This window comes from Gymnogyps californianus, unplaced genomic scaffold (assembly GCF_018139145.2).
Source record: "Gymnogyps californianus isolate 813 unplaced genomic scaffold, ASM1813914v2 HiC_scaffold_188, whole genome shotgun sequence".
In the NCBI taxonomy this organism is placed as follows: Eukaryota; Metazoa; Chordata; class Aves; order Accipitriformes; family Cathartidae; genus Gymnogyps; species Gymnogyps californianus.
In genome coordinates this window covers 49,565-65,203 of record NW_026114069.1, presented here as the reverse complement: position 1 = coordinate 65,203, position 15,639 = coordinate 49,565, and the positions used below count along the sequence as shown (strand labels likewise).

At 46.1% G+C, this 15,639-nt stretch overlaps 1 long non-coding RNA gene across 1 annotated transcript; it reads right to left on the bottom strand.

The window, feature by feature from the left end:
• Nucleotides 1–10,199: 10,199 nt before the first annotated feature.
• Nucleotides 10,200–15,110, bottom strand: LOC127028121 (uncharacterized). The gene is made up of 2 exons (XR_007767957.1): nt 14,684–15,110; nt 10,200–11,521 (listed from the first exon to the last, which is right to left on the bottom strand). It is a non-coding gene; the product is annotated as an uncharacterized LOC127028121 (long non-coding RNA).
• Between the last annotated feature and the right edge of the window lie 529 nt (nt 15,111–15,639).

Genomic DNA, 15,639 nt, shown 5'->3' with positions numbered 1-15,639 from the left:
AACATACAGAATACACAAACCTAACAGGCAAACATAACGGAGACAAAGACAAGAAACAAACCTCGTGAATCACACTAATTGATGGGCTATCAAGAAACTGCATGCAAACCAAGACTTTGTAACTGATAAGGATGCAAATCTGAGGGTCCAGGATGTTGGGGGGGGGGGGGGGGGGGGGGGGGAGGTGGATGGAACTATGCAAACTAATGAGGGAATGTGCAGGGGAAGGGGGATTGGAGAGGAACAAAGGAGGAATAGAAAGAAAGGGGTATAAAAGGGACCGGTCACATGTAAAATAAGGCTGATCAGTATGCTTGTCTGGCTGAGTCCTGCGCCTGATCATCACAGCCTGTCCTATCTTCCGTGTATCTTATTAAATCCTTTCTTTACTATCTCTCTGCATAATCTCACTCTCTATCCCGTGTGTGTGTGCTGCAAGGACTAAGTGTCAGCTACTGGGGGGACCGGGGCAAGTGGATATGGGGCCAGCAACTGGAGTCAGACCGGGGGCATAGGAGCCCCAGGCCTGTGGTGTCAGTTACTGGAGCGAGTGAGAGTCCTAGCATCAGTAGTTGGATGCAAGCACTAAACAATTTGCATCAAGGACTATTAACACTCCCCCCAGCCTCTCCTGGGAAATGGGATGTCAGCATTGAAGCAGTCTCTGGACATTCTTCTTCAGCATTCTAATTGCAGATGGCACTTTGTCCTGAGCATTACACACCACATGGGCTTGGGGCATTTTTTGTGGACATGTGATTATTCATGGTAGTAGAAGCCAGAATTACTCTTAGGCTTCCCAAATTTTTGTGGCCCGATTACAAAATGGCAGACTTTTTTTTCCTTCATAAAAATCAAATGTAAGACACAAAAATATGATTGCAAAGAACACTGTGGGAAAAAGAGCAGGAAACGTACAGTTTTTTTCAGGATGTCATGTTTCACACTGTACATAAGCTTAGCCAATTTAAGAGAAAGATTGTGGCATATGACCCTACATCCAGAAAGAAAAAGCGTTATAGGACAGAACTTTCCCATCTGTTAGAGATACTTATAATATCATTACAAAGTACATTCTACAGCTACTTAAAAGTCTAAATATAAAACCTCAAAAATGGAAGATCTCTCAGAGTGTATATTCAATATTTCAGACTACATTAACTGAACATGATGCAGATGTATTTGTAATTACACTTCCTAGCATCACTTCTTTGTGAGCCTCTCATTTTCATTCGCTTTCCCATTACACAGCAGGAGAACAAACTAGTTAAAGTGTCTAATTTAGACAATCAACCAATTTCCCTGAAGCACTCTCCTATCCTACTTTTTGGATAATACACTCTTCATATAGACAGACAGGTATAAAGAAAGTTGGTTTCCATTATTGTAATTTTCTTATTGATGAACTTCGTTTTCTAGCTTTCTTCTACTTTATGGCTTCCACCGGCACAAAGACTCAGTGACTTTGTTTCTCATGTTGCACTTTACTGTGAAAAATGACAGCAAATGTGACACTGATATTGTTCAATCTGGATCAGCTGTGTTCTACTTCAAAATGCAAACAAAATATTCAAGCTGAATGAGTTAGTCGTACAACCCAGCTGCACCCCAGTGATTTGTTTGACCCAGGTTTAACAATGAAGGAAGTGGAAGACAGCCTGATATAAACATACTGGTACAAGAGACAGCAGTAATGAAAAATGAATAAGTATTTGTACAAATGGGCATCTGAAATGGAGTAACATAAGAGCACAGTTTTACATTTGTGTTACTTCAAAGAGTTATTCTACAAGATTATTGTAATAACCAGAACTCAAGAGTTGCAGGTAGAAAAATAGTTACATAAGCTTAACTAAAAAAAAAACCACACCTACACACCATAAGTCCTTCATTAGAGATATTAACAACTAACATCTTATGTGAAATTTTTTCCTTTGCCCTTAAATTGTGCAGAGCACATTCAATTTCAATTAAATAAGTGAACTAACTACTCTTTTGCCCTTGCTCCAACTTCCTGAATTATTACATTGAAAATTAAATAGTCATACAAAAGTTACGCAAATATGGTGTATGAAATCTAAACACTTACTTCCTTACACACTTTCAGGAAGCTAAAACCATGAAAATCTTGCACAGAAAAGACAGTCCATTAAACAAATATGAAAACCATACAGTACAAAACCAAGGTAACAGAAAAGAGATTTCAGATTTTAAAGATATACTGGCTTTTCTATGGTGGTATCCAGAAACAAACACAACCATGAATGCAGTCTGCTAACATTTTAGGCTAGCACTTCTGGCAGCAAGACTGTATTGCAGAAGCATGGGAGAAGCTTTCAGTGCCAGAAACAAATGGAATAAGGGTTTCCTCAATAAACTCAACTTGTTTGTTAGTATAAAAGCATTTCTCTCCCAAAGTTCACTACCATTTTTACACTATCTCCAGAAGAGAGAGAAGAAAGTTTTTTCCACCTTCCTTCCTCCCCCCCCCCCCCCCCCCCCCCCCCCCCCCCGATACTCTAGTGAACCTTTAGTGAATGAAGTGACATGTAGTGATACTAGAATGGAAAAGTGTACTGGCTTTGGCTGGGATAGAGTTGATTTTCTTCATAGTAGCTTGTATGGGGCTATGTTTTGGATTTGTGCTGAAAACAGTGTTGATTGATAACACAGGGATGTTGTAGTTACTGCTGAGCAGTGCTTACACAGCGTCAAGGCCTTTTCTGCTTCTCACACCACCCCACCAGTGAGGAGGCTGGGGGTGCACAAGAAGTTGGGAGGGGACACAGCTGGGACTGCTGACCCCAACTGACCAAAGGGATATTCCATACCATATGACATCATGCTCAGCAATAAAAAGCTGGGGGAAAGGAGGAGGAAGGGGGGGAAGTTTGGAGTTATGGCATTTGTCTTCCCAAGTAACTGCTACATGTGATGAAGCCCTGCTTTCTTGGAAATGGCTAACCATCTGCCTGCCGATGGGAAGTAGTGAATGAATTCCTTTAATTTGCTTTGTCTGCACGTGCAGCTTTTGCTTTCCCTATTAAACTGTCTTTATCTCAACCCACAAGTTTTCACGCTTTTACCCTTCCCATTCTCTTCCCCATCCCACTGTGGAGGGAGTGAGCAAGCAGCTGTGTGGTGCTTAGCTGCCTACCAGGGTTAACCTACAACAAAAAGTTAAGAAAAACACACTTTTTTTTTCAGATTGTTCCAAGTTTGCTGCCAGCAGTTGAGAAGAATATGTTTCAATATTTCATAAAACTAGATGAGGAATATAGTAACTGTGATGAAGAACCACAAGCCTTAATACCTTCTCCTTCACATGACTAAGCACATACACCCACCATGTGGTCAAAGTCATATGACAACAAACAGCTATACTTTGGCTACCTGAAGAGGGAAGTCCAGCCACACAATTGCAAGGGGGCAGAGGAGGGAAAAGTTGCAGGGTTCTCCATGAAGAGGCAGCAGGGAATGGCCCAGATGCATTGTCCTGCACCACTGTCTCACAGACTGTCAGTTTCAACCTTGAAATATTTAAGATAAGTAAAGAAAGATACCAGGACCTCCCCTTTATTCTAGCTTTAAAAAAAACAAACCAACCAACCCCAAAAACAACCACCAAAACCAAAACATACAGTAAGAAGATTGAAAGGCTGAGAGAATTGGGGTTGTTCAGCCTGGAGAAGAGAAGGCTCCAGGGAGACCTTATTGTGGCCTTTCAATACTTAAAGGGGGCTTGTAAGAAAGATGGAGAGAGACTTTTTACCAGGGCCTCTAGTGACAGGACAAGGGGTAACAGTTTTAAACTGAAAGAGGGTAGATTTAGATTGGATATAAGGAAGAAATTCTTTACAGCGAGGGTGGTGAGACACTTGAACAGGTTGCCCAGAGAAGTGGATGCACTATCGCTGGAAGTGTTCGAGGTCAGGTTGAACAGGGCTTTGAATCATTCTATGGTTCTATGACAACAACCTCTATTCTCCCTGCGCTGCTGGGGGGCGGGGCAGCAGGCAGGGAGGAGATCAGTCAGGAGTGAAGTTGAGCCCGGGGGGGGGGGGGGGGGGGGGGGGGGGGGGGGGGGAAGAACAGTGTTATATTTTCTTTTTCTCCCCCCAATTGGCAATCAATTAAACTATTTTTCCCCAAGTCAGGTCTATTTTGCCTGTGACTGTAATTGGTAAGTGATCTCCCTGTCTTTGTCTTGACCCAGGAGCTTTTTCATCCTATTTTCTCCCCCATCCTGTTGAGGAAGGGGAGTGTGTGAGCATCTGGGTGAGCCTCTGGCAGCTAACCAAGGATAACCCACCACAACCTCATACACCCCACCTTTGGGGGGGTCAAAAGGTCTGGTATATAAACATCACAACCTCTTAAAGGTTTGCTTGTGGTACCAGGTATTACACTAACTGCTCCCCAGGGGGCAATGAATTACAGCAGCAAATGCTGATTAACATTATTTCATCTCCACAAACCATTATTCCTTCTAGAGATGTAAAACAGTCAATTACACTTCTTACTGGGGAGGAGGAAAAAAAAAAAACAAAACATGCTTAACATTTCTTGTTTACTGTGACACCTCTATATGACCTGATGTCGTGATTTAACCCCAGCTGACAACTAAGCACCATGCAGCCCCTCGCTCACTCCCCCCACCCAGTGGGATGGGGAGAGAATCGGGGAAAAACAAACCTCATGGGTTGAGATAAAGACAGTTTAATAGGACAGAAAGGAAGGAAAAAATAATGATAATATGACAATAATAATACTAAAAGAATTAGACTATACAAAACAAGTGATGCACAATGCAATTGCTCACCACTCGCCAACTGATGCCCAGTCAGTTCCCAAGCAGCGATCCGCCCCTCCCAGTTAACTCCCCCCAGTTTATATATTGGGCATGATGTCATATGGTATGGAATATCCCTTTGGTCAGTTGGGGTCAGCTGTCCTGGCTGCGTCCCCTCCCAACTTCTTGTGCACCCCCAGCCTCCTCACTGGTGGGGTGGTGTGAGAAGCAGAAAAGGCCTTGACTCTGTGTAAGCACTGCTCAGCAGTAACTACAACATCCCTGTGTTATCAATCAACACTGTTTTCAGCACAAATCCAAAACATAGCCCCATGCTAGCTACTATGAAGAAAATTAACTTTATCCCAGCCAAAACCGCACAATGATCTGTGAAATATTTTAATTCATTTGTACACCAGCTGAATGAAGAACACTGAAACTGTAGCTTATTGTCCAGAAATGTTGCAGCTGTATTGTAAGTTATCTTTGATTTAAAGGGTGTTTCACTAATGGTTTCTATATAAGAAAAAAGAAATAAAACCCAAGAAAAAAAAAAACAAGCAGTGATACACAATGCAATTGCTCACCACCCGCTGACTGATGCCCCAGCAGCGATCCGCCCCTCCTGGACAACTCCCCCCTGTTTATATACTGGGCATGATGTTCTGTTGTATGGAATATCCCTTTGGCTAGTTTGAGTCAGCTGTCCTGGCTATGCCCCCTCCCAACTTCTTGTACACCTGCTTGCTGGCAGAGCACGGGAAACTGAAAAGTCCTTGACTTAAGATAAGCCCTACTTAGCAACAACTAAAACATCAGCATGTTATCAACATTATTCTCACACTAAATCCAAAACACACTGTACCAGCTACTAAGAAAAAAAATTAACTCTATCCCAGCCGAAACCAGGACATGAAGCTAATAGGGGAAACTAAAATTGAGAGGACAAAGTAAATATTCACACACAATTAAATTTATGCCCATATGTGGTGGGTTGACCTCAGCTGGACACCAGGTGCCCACCAAGCTGCTCTCTCACTCCCCCTCCTCAGCAGGACGGGGGGGGGGGGGAAAAATACAATGAAAAAGCTTGTGGGTCAAGATAAGGACAGGGAGATCACTCACCAATTACCATCATGGGCAAAACAGACTTGACTGGGGGAAGATTCATTTAATTTATTGCCAATTAATTGTAAGAGTAGGATAGTGAGAAATAAAACTAAAAAACACACCTTCCCTCCACCCTTCCCTTCTTCACTCCCAACTCTTCTACCTCCTCCTTTCCCCAAGCAGCTCAAAGGGAAATGGGGGTTGCAGTCAGTTCATAATGCCGCTTCTTCCTCCTCATACTCTTCCCCTGCTCCAGCATGGGGTCCCACCCACGGGAGACAGTCCTTCATGAACTGCTCCAACATGGGTCCTTCCCACAGGCTGCAGTTCTTCAGGAACAGACTGCTCCAGCATGGGTCCCCCATGGGGTCACAGGTCCTGCCAGGAAGCCTGCTCCTGCACAGGCTCCTCTCCATGGGCTGCAGTTCCTGCCAGGAGCCTGCTCCAGTGTGGGCTTTCCATGGGCTGCAGCTTCCTTCAGGGCACATCCACCTGCTCTGGCCTGGGGTCCTCCACAGGCTGCAGGGGACAGCCTGCCTCACCATGGCCTTCACCATGGGCTGCAGGGGAATCTCTGCTCCAGCACCTGGAGTAGTACCTCCTCCCCCTCCTTCACCTTAGTGTCTGCAGGGCTGTTTCTCTCACTCCTCTCTCCCACAGCTGCTGCACAGCTTTTTTTTTTTTACCCATTCTTAAATATGTTATCACAGAAGCACTACCTAAGTTGCTGACTGGCTCAGCTTTGGCCAGTGGTGGGTCCATTTTGGAGCCAGCTTAAACCCTCTCTGTCTGACATGGGGGCAGCTCCTGATGTCTTCTCACAGAAGCCACCCCTGCAGCTGCAGCCCCACGCCCCCATTCTGCATTTCACACCGTTCGTTGTACGATAATTTTTAAAATGCGAGGAGGGGGGGTCGCAGTAACAGACACTCGTGCCTCTTGCTCGGGAGCGAGGCACCGCAGCATCCCCAGCAGGCCACCACACCCTGTGTTCAGCACATGCCGAGCTCAGAGGCCCCACACAGCCTTGACCTCCCACAGGTCTGCCGCCGAGCAACCTGTTCAAAGCACCGCTTGCCCTCCCTCAACACAGTCTGCTCTCACATCTACCTCCCCCAGAAAAAAAAACAAAACAAAAAAACCACCAACCCACCCACTAACACTCTAGTTTTTATAGCCTACCAGAAGCACTGTTTATTGCCTCTCTTTTTTTGTTGTTTTTTTTTCCCTTTTGTTAAGAGTGTCAGAATAAAATGGTTTTTAAAACGCCTCGAGAGCATCGCTCACCACGCTGTTGGCAAAGAGTCTACCTGTTCTGAGGGTAGGTACCCCTGCGAGGGGGCTATTCTCCTCACAACGCCTCACCCGGGCCTCGGCGGCCCCGCCGCCGCTCGCGGGGAGCTCGCCCAGCCCAGCCGCAGGGCTGAAGGTTTGTAGTACGGAAGATACCGGTGGGCTCCTCGGTAAGGAGCCGCCGCCGGCAGGCTGGGGACTCCACGGGGAGAGGTTGCCGGGGCTGCCCCCTTGCTCCGCTCACGGTCCGCGGGCAGGGAGCCGGCAGAAACCCAAGCCCCCCGCCCGGGGAAGGGAGCGACCGGTTCCGGTGCCCGAGGCGCAGCCCGACTCGCCGCCGGCCGCAGGTACCTGCTCCACGGCCCCCTGCCCAATCCGGCCCCAGCGGCACCCCTGATGGCGGGCAGGCCGGCGAGGCCGCTCCTCGGGCTCACGGGGGAAGGAGGGGGTGATAAAACCGCCGACTGGGCTGGCGAGGGAACCCAAATCCCTGTCCCCGTCACTCACCGCTATTCGCAGTGGCAGTCTCTCCTTGTCCACCTCTCTTCGGCACCTTCTTCCCCTCCTTTCGGGAGTCCCGTGCCCCCTCCCCACGGCGCTGGGGAGAGGTGGAGGAGGATGGAGACGAAATCAGTGGAGGAGGCTGGTGATGGCCGGGCGGTCACACGCAACGGGCAGGAGCGGCGCTAGCCTCTCTTCGCCCTCCCGGCCGGCTCCCCTGCCGCAGCTGAGCGCCGAACACTGCCTGCTGCCGCCGGCGAAGCGCCTTCCCTCCGCGGCGCGGTGAGCCCGGCCGGGAGGGTCTGGGGCGGGGAGGAGGTGAAAATGGCGACCTCAGTGGCGCTAGTGCGGCGATGGGAACTGATCCACCAGGCCGGCTCGCTCCACGCTACCGGCTGGGCTCAACATAACGAGGAAGACAGGGAACAATAGGAGACCAAGCAGCAACTAGAGCAGTTGCTCTAGCCTGTCAGCCCTTATATACAACCCGCTCCTCCGCCGCCGCACGTTCAAACCGCCGCCGGACACGGCCGCAGCGCCAGGGCCTGGCTAGGCAGCCGGCGCCGCAGCGCCCCCTGGCGCCGCGCGCGGCACCGCCGAGGCGCTGCAGGAGCCCCACTGGGGGCGGCCGGGCGGGGCGGCCACAGGGTCTGTAGGCCTCACGGCCCAGCATGGCCCGGCGCGGCCTGGGTATATCGTCCTTTCTGCGGCCCCTCGCTGCCGGCCCGGGGCGGCGGGGTGAGTCAGTAGGCGGCGGTGGGGCAGCCAGTGGGAGCAGGCCTGGCAGGTCCTCCCTAGCTGTGGTCAGTTATGTGGGGTATGTTCCTCCTACACAGCTCTCATCACCACGGGTCCTGGTCAGCAAGGCACTCCTAGAGCTTCCTCACATCTGCCCCATCCTGTTATAAAAGTGTTTTCTGAAATCATCTTAACAGGGCATTTGAACCACCTGGGAAATCAGACTTCGGCTGGTGCCATGCGTGGTCCTGGGGATGTTGTCCCAAAAATCAGGATTCTTTCACCCGGTGTGCAAAAAAGCCGATTAACACACAGAGCCGAGATATTTGTTTATTTCATGTCTGCGCAGAGATGGGTGCTAGGTGGTAACTCCACAAAGCTAGCACACCTGGTTAACACACGGTAAAGCATTTTATACCTTTCAAGCAACAGTTATCAGTATTTTTACAGTTTTGCTTAGTTACTCTCGTTCCTATTGGTTCTCGCAAGTCTCATCTCCACTTAAAGTCGCAGTGTCCTCCTTTTTTACTGCGCATATTCTGTGAGGAAGGGGCTTCTGTTGGTAGGGGGCTCTCCCTACTCAAGGGTGGGTTTTCTAGTATGTTAATTAGGATAGTTCACTCACAGTTCAAGTAGCTCTTTGATTGCCCCTGTGCTTATCTTGGTATGTCTTTACCCACTGACTTATGGTGTCATCTTGTTTCTCTTCTCAAGGCCATGCCTCGTTAACTAAATAGCATCCTTTGTTTTTATTTCTCGCATATCTCCAACAATTCCCCCCTTTGAGACTTAGATAAATAGTTCTTATTTAAAATAAGTGTCACTTAGATATTTTCATTCTAAAACTTCAGTCTCTGGGAGATTTCAAAATTTTCCAAAACTGCTCATAGGTTCCTTCCCATTGACATATGTCTCGCTGGAATTTTTTTCTGTCCTTTATAGGGAGGTTTTCAAGTTTGAGGGATTTATCTCCCTCTGTCGTGAGCGTGCATACCCTGGGTGATTGCATTAGAGCAATTTGCTTCATCATGTGCCAAACCTTAAAATACAGTATGATTATAAGCAGTAAACATAAACATGTTAGCAATAACAAGATCACAACAGGGTGTAGCATGAGATTAAGAATGCCTGTTGTCTTGGGTGACCATCCAAGGAAGGCTTCCCACCACCTATGTTCTCCATCTTTCTTCACCCGGTCCAAAACACGATGTATCTCTTCTGTGTCATGGTGAATGGTGATTAAAGTCCTTTGTCCCTCTTCTCGGGCACGTTCCAGCAACTGGCGTAGATCATTATGTTGTAAAAATTTTTTTTCACCAGTGTGAGATCCATCCCAATGGGAGTAAGCAATAGATCCTTAACTAAAGTATAATTGGATTGTATTAGCTGATAAGTCGTAACCGGAGCTGAATAGTTGAAATCACATCCTATAATGTTAGTAAAGTTACAAATGCAAGTATTTGAGTGATTTTTTATCCCGACAGTAATATTATCTACAACTATAAAATTACATAGAGTTCTTATACACACACATCCTTTCCCAATGTATATGAGTACAGTTCCAGGGATTTCTTTTGGATGTATCTCGAAGTGACAAACATTTTGCTCAGTGTCAAGACAAATGTCTTGAGCTTTGATGGTATTACTTTCGCAAATAAATCCCTGTTGTTCCCGTACCATACATGCATCAACTTCAACAGTCTGCCATCTGTTATTGTCTCGTTGTGCCCATACTCTATGCTCTAGTGGATAGAGTACAGTCCCATTGTGATTTAAGCCTAACGCAACGATCGGGTAGATGGTTTTTACCGATGCATTCTGTATGGTTACAACAAAGGCTGTGGCTTTGTTATCGATAGGATTGTGAGTGAAATTGCCCAGATACCACCATGATTGGAATTCTCTTTCAAATGCAGTTGCCTTTTCCCAGATTATTTTCCGAATTTCAGTAGGTAAGGTGCCATCTTCACCTTCTCTTACAATTGCTGCTATTGTATATTGCACCCACAATTGAGCCTGGATACAACTAAGAGCTAGAGAAATATTATTTTGGGCTATACCAAGTGCATCTATGATTAATTGGTGGTCCTTTTCATTAACCCTTTCCCATTGAGGCAATATATCAGACAACAGCCATTGATGAGTTCCTAAAGCTGACAGGGAGGATTGCAATGGATGTTCTAGTTTTTTTAGATCATGTGTGGCTGTACTGAGTTTGTTTGCAAGTATTTCATATCTATGCTGTTTAAGACTCCCAATCCTGTCCCTAGGATATCAGTTACATTTCTTTTTACTCGATTTGGAAGGGTAAGAGACTGCCCATGTAACCATGCTAACCATCCTGTATAGGACGCACTTACGAATGGTGAACAGGCTGGTTTAACTGCAGAGATATTAATCTGCATTGATAGTTCTACCCGTTTGAGGGACCATGATGGATTAAACAAAAGTCGTTGTTGTCCAACCCTTTTAACGACATATGGTCCAACTCTAGCTATCTGGGGGGTTATTTCCTTTAGTAATATCCTAATTACTTCCCTAGCCCCATTGTTGCGACAAGGGAAAGTCTCAGGCCGTCCGGAAAACATATCCACTAGAACAAGTAGATACTTATGTTGTCCACATTTTGGTAATTCAGAGAAATCTATTTGCCAGTATTCCCTAGGGGTTATTCCTCTTTTTACGTCACCTGCTGGCGGCTTTCTTTGTATTTTGGGATCATTTACACAAGTTTCATCTCTTTGCTATTATATCTGCATTTGTCTGCATTTTTGGCCCTACAGCGTATCTCTTAACACTGCTTATCATAGCATTGGCTCCCATGTGAGTTTCTTCATGTAGTTTCTTGAGGAGAGCTTCCATCGTTTTTTTTAATTTCATCAAAACTACTCCGACACTCTGGAGTCCCTTCTAACAACTCCCCACAAGGCCCTTTGTGTCTGCGTATAAGGGCTTGGTTGTAAGTCCGAAATTGGGGATCCATATCCAGCAGAATCTGGCTATTCCCAGAAAGTTTAGCAGGCTTACTGTGGCTTCTGTACAAGTCTGTTCTGTATCATCTGCTCCAATTAAGATATCGTCCACATACTGTAAGAGAGTAACATTATCATTATTAGTTTGCCATTGTTCTAATTCTTTGGCCAGTACTTCACCGAACAAAGTGGGACTATTTTTAAATCCCTGGGAAGAACAGTCCAACACAGTTGTCCTTTCCTTCCAGTAGTCGGATTCTCCCATTCAAAAAGCGAAGAGTGTTTGACTCTGTTCATCCACTGGAATACAGAAGGTGACATCTTTTAGGTCCAACACTGTAAAATAGGCATTGTTTTTGGGTACAGACGCTAACAAAGTATAAGGGTTGGACACTGTAGGATGTATGTCTTTGGTTATCCAACTTATAGCCCTCAAGTCCTGCACTAATTGGTAATCCTGGGAGTGAGGCTTTCTCACCGGTAAAATCGGTGTACTGTATTCAGATTGACATTCTCTGAGCAGTCCATATTGAATAAAGGTATTTATCAGGGCTTCGAGGCCCTTGCGAGCTTCCAGCCTAATAGGATATTGATGCACCCTTACTGGTTTTGCCCCCTCTTTTAGTTCTACTTTAATCGGACTCACATTTTTTGCTTTACCTGGGTTTTTTTTTGAAGCCCATACCAGGGGAATTACTGCATTTAATACAGCATCTGGAATATTCTCTTCAATTTCTTCCAATGTTTCATCTGTCAGCAAGCAGATCTGAGCTCTCCAGGCAGTTTCAGGTGGGATATGGAGCTGTACAGCATTCTTAGAAAAGGTTACTTGTGCATTTAGTTTGCATAATAAATCTCGCCCCAATAAAGGTAGGGGGCATTCTGGCATGTATAGAAACTCATGAATTAATTTAGCTCCCCCAGTTGTGCATTCCATTGGTTGTAAAAATGGCCTTAACATTCTTTTTCCCTTTGCCCCAACAATAGGTATAGTTACTTTACTTAGAAGTCCTTTACAAGTGGTGACTACTGAATGAGTAGCCCCACTGTCAATTAAAAAAATCTATGGTCTCGTTCCCCAGCTTAACTGGAACCAGGGGATCAGCTGGGGAGATTTTAATGTTCTCCCCCGGTCCCCTTCATTCATTGTCTGAATCTTATAACAAGATTAGCATTTTCTGCATGATCCTGTTCCTTTGGCCCCTCTCGTTTCAGGCATTCATTCTTCCGGTGTCCCTCCTGTTCACAGACCGCACACTGATTTAGCCCTAAAGGGGTTCAGTTTTGCGGACCTCTTCCCTGCATTATTCCACCACATCCTCCTCTTCCTTTACTTTTTCCTCTACCCTTCCCTTCAACATCATTTCCATTTATTGCCGCTGCCAGCAAAGATGCGTGCAACTTCATTTTGTTTTGTTTTTCTTTTCTTTCCCTCTCATCTCGATTGTCATAAACCTTATACTCTATCAATTGTGAGATCGACATTCCCCCAGCTCCATCAACTTTCTGCAACTTTCTCCTTATATCCTGAGTCGACTACCCAATAAACAACATATATTGAACATCCTCTGATTTGCCTCATCATCCGGATTCAAGCCCATCCATTTTCTAGCTACCTCACATAGCCTTTCGTAAAAGGCAGATGGATTTTCCTCCAGACCCTGCCTTACCTCATAAAGCTTAGACACATTCTTCGGTTTAGGCACTCCATGCTGAACCCCATATAGTATCAGCTGCTGATACTGCTTCAGTTGAGCCCTCATTCCCCCCCTGTTAGGATCCCATTCTGGGTCCCTTTTAGTAGGCAGAAACTCCTCAGAATCTTCTTGCCTGTTTCTCCTTCCCCCTTCTTCCCTGGCCCTTTCAATCACCATTCTCTTTTCCTCTGCTGTAAAGCACGTATTTATCAAAGCCTGTATATCTCCCCAGTTGGGATTATGTGTTAACATTATAGTTTCTAATAGTTGATGTACTCCGTCAGGGTTTCCCTTATAGGATCCAACAGATTGTTTCCAATTTAACAGCTCAGAGGTAGTGAACGGAACATGTATAAAAACCAGCAGTCTTTCCGGTCCCACTGCTTGTCTCAGGGGAGCCTGTACAACTGGTTCAGCGTGCCCTCTAGTCCGGCTGGAAATGGGGCTAAAGTTATCATTGCCCGATTGTAAATTAGGATCGATTGGCAATTGTCCAGCACTGCTTTTGTATAGTGGTGGGGCTGTCGGGACTAACATTTGCACATCCTCCTGCTCTTCTCCCCCTGCAGTCTTTCTATCATCACAGCCTATGCAACAAGCACTCTCCTTTTTCTCAGAAGCTGTATACATCACTAGGTCAGTCTTTAGCTTACATTTTTCCCGCATATCAGATTTTCTATACAAAGTCATAAAGGCATCAACATAAGGTACGTCGTCGCATTTCCCCATCCAACGGCAAAACGACATCAATTGTCATATAGTATTATAGTTTACCGATCCATTTTCTGGCCAGACTTCATCATAACCCAATTTATAATTTGGCCACCATTGATTACAATATCTTTTCATTTTATCTTTAGTCATTAGATTTCCCCCAAACTTATTCCAGTTTTTCAAAATACACCCCAAAGGGCTACAGGGAGGAATCACGGATTGGCTTGCTCCCATTTTAACCGAATTTACCTATTTGCCGGCTTTGACTCCCTTGGTCGGTAATTACCCTTCTGACCCCTTTGGTCAGTAATTACCACTCTGACCGCTTTGGTCAGTAATTTCCTCTCTGACCCCCCTTGGTCAGTACCGCTCTGACCCCCCTTGGTCAGTATGCGCACTCAGTTCTGACCCCCCTGGTCAATTAAGGCAACCCTTGCCGAACGTCTACGTGCGACTTTATGCGCCCCCCTGGCGACTTGATGCGCACTCGGCTCTGACCCCCTGGTCAATTACGGCACCCTTTGCCAAGCGTCTACGTGCGACTTTATGCGCCCCACCGGCGACTTGATGTGCACTCGGCTCTGACCCCCCTGGTCAATTACGGCACCCTTTGCCAAGCGTCTATGTGCGACTTTATGCGCCCCACCGGCGACTTGATGTGCACTCGGCTCTGACCCCCCTGGTCAATTACGGCACCCTTTGCCAAGCGTCTATGTGCGACTTTATGCGCCCCCCTGGCGACTTGATGCGCACTCGGCTCTGACCCCCTGGTCAATTACGGCACCCTTTGCCGAGCATCTACGTGCGACTTTACCCTTTAACCTTCCATGGGAGTCATTGAATTTGTAATTAAATTTTATACTCACCAATCCAAGGATTCATTCCCCTTTCACCCTGATACAAATATCTCTGGTTGGCATTGCACCTTTGAGTCGCTTGTCGCCCTGGCTTTGGAGGGAATCCGGAGGAGTCCCCGATCAATAGGTCGGTGCGCGCTGGAGCTCGGTCCGGTCCGGTCCGCTGTCGGGGACGGCAAGACGATCCGGGAAAGGCCTTATGGCCGTCCCATCTGGGTCGCCAAAATGTTGTCCCAAAAATCAGGATTCTTTCACCCGGTGTGCAAAAAAGCCGATTAACACACAGAGTCGAGATATTTGTTTATTTCATGTCTGCGCAGAGATGGGTGCTAGGTGGTAACTCCACAAAGCTAGCACACCTGGTTAACACACAGTAAAGCATTTTATACCTTTCAAGCAACAGTTATCAGTATTTTTACAGTTTTGCTTAGTTACTCTCGTTCCTATTGGTTCTCGCAAGTCTCATCTCCACTTAAAGTCGCAGTGTCCTCCTTTTTTACTGCGCATATTCTGTGAGGAAGGGGCTTCTGTTGGTAGGGGGCTCTCCCTACTCAAGGGTGGGTTTTCTAGTATGTTAATTAGGATAGTTCACTCACAGTTCAAGTAGCTCTTTGATTGCCCCTGTGCTTATCTTGGTATGTCTTTACCCACTGACTTATGGTGTCATCTTGTTTCTCTTCTCAAGGCCATGCCTCGTTAACTAAATAGCATCCTTTGTTTTTGTTTCTCGCATATCTCCAACAGCTATGTGGAACAGATTTGAGCAACAGTGGTTCCAGCAGCATGTCTTTGCTGTTATTCCCACTTGTTTTCAACATTAGCGAACTGTTTTGCACCAGAAGGTGCTGGTTTGTTATGATCCCAGTAAGAAAGACACTTAGACTCTGTAAGGTATCATTTAAAATGCTATTTATTAGAGCTAACAGTATAAGAAGAGAATAGCATAGATAATTTTACATCCCTTT